Genomic DNA, 1,034 nt, shown 5'->3' with positions numbered 1-1,034 from the left:
TAGATTTTTTTGTTTGTTTTGAAGAATGGTGCTGTGATTGCAAAGCCCTGTCTTGGGGTTCTGTCTACCCTTACATGAGATCTGGAGTAGACCTTTTGCAGGCCTGTATAAGGTACTGAGATGGTATCAGTGTTAATGTCATAACTAGGGAGACAAGAGATGTTATTCCAGGATGTTGTCAGAGAAAATGGAAGTCTTATCTTTCACAGGTGCCGGCGATAGTGAGCCCCAGAAATTATATTAGTACCACAGTGCTAGTATTGGTATTCACCTAGCATACACAGATTCCTATTTCTGAAGCGACTACTTGTATATACTTCTACTACTTACATTACCAGACTACCTAGGAGCCCTGCTCCAAGCCTTGTGCATTGCTCTTTTATGTGCTGGTCTACTTGTTCTACGTGCTGCTTTTTTTTCTCAGGGACTGCTTTAGACTGCAGTGAATGAAGCACAGCGTACTTTCCCCTCTGCTCTAAGCTGTGCCTGTCATAGCAGGGCTGAGGGAGGATGTTTGATGCTTGATAGCCCTGCTAAGCAATTGAAAATAGCATATCATGAATTAGGATATAGGCCTGTGTTCCTTGCCAGGAGAGAGGGAATAATAATCATAGTGCTTCCTATCACCCCCGTACCTGAGAGCAGTCTGTCCGCACAACTGCTGTCCTGCAAAGCATATAGTACTGAATTAATTTCCCAGTCCACTGGTGAGTCTGGGGGTGTGCTTTCCCCTTCCCTGGCAGGGCCTGGAGGAAGACAGCCTTTGCCTCGTTCACCTTGCACCCCACCAGACTAAAGCACAAGCCCACTTGCATCCCAGTTTGACTTCCCTCTGCTCCAGCAACCTACGGGGCCTGTGCTGCGGCAGGGAGGCTTGATGACCGAGAGGATTTCAGTGGGGAGACGCGGCTTCCCTGTGCTGAGCTCTCGTCTGCCCCTGACTTTTGCCCCCTGCCCTGCTGCAGATGTGGTTGGGGTTGGGGAACCGGGGGGCTGGGGGTGGCTGTGGCCACGTGGTGGTGCTGGCCGCAAGC

This window comes from Balearica regulorum, chromosome 3 (assembly GCF_011004875.1).
Source record: "Balearica regulorum gibbericeps isolate bBalReg1 chromosome 3, bBalReg1.pri, whole genome shotgun sequence".
NCBI classification, from domain to species: domain Eukaryota; kingdom Metazoa; phylum Chordata; class Aves; order Gruiformes; family Gruidae; genus Balearica; species Balearica regulorum.
Note: the sequence above shows the minus strand (reverse complement) of the source record.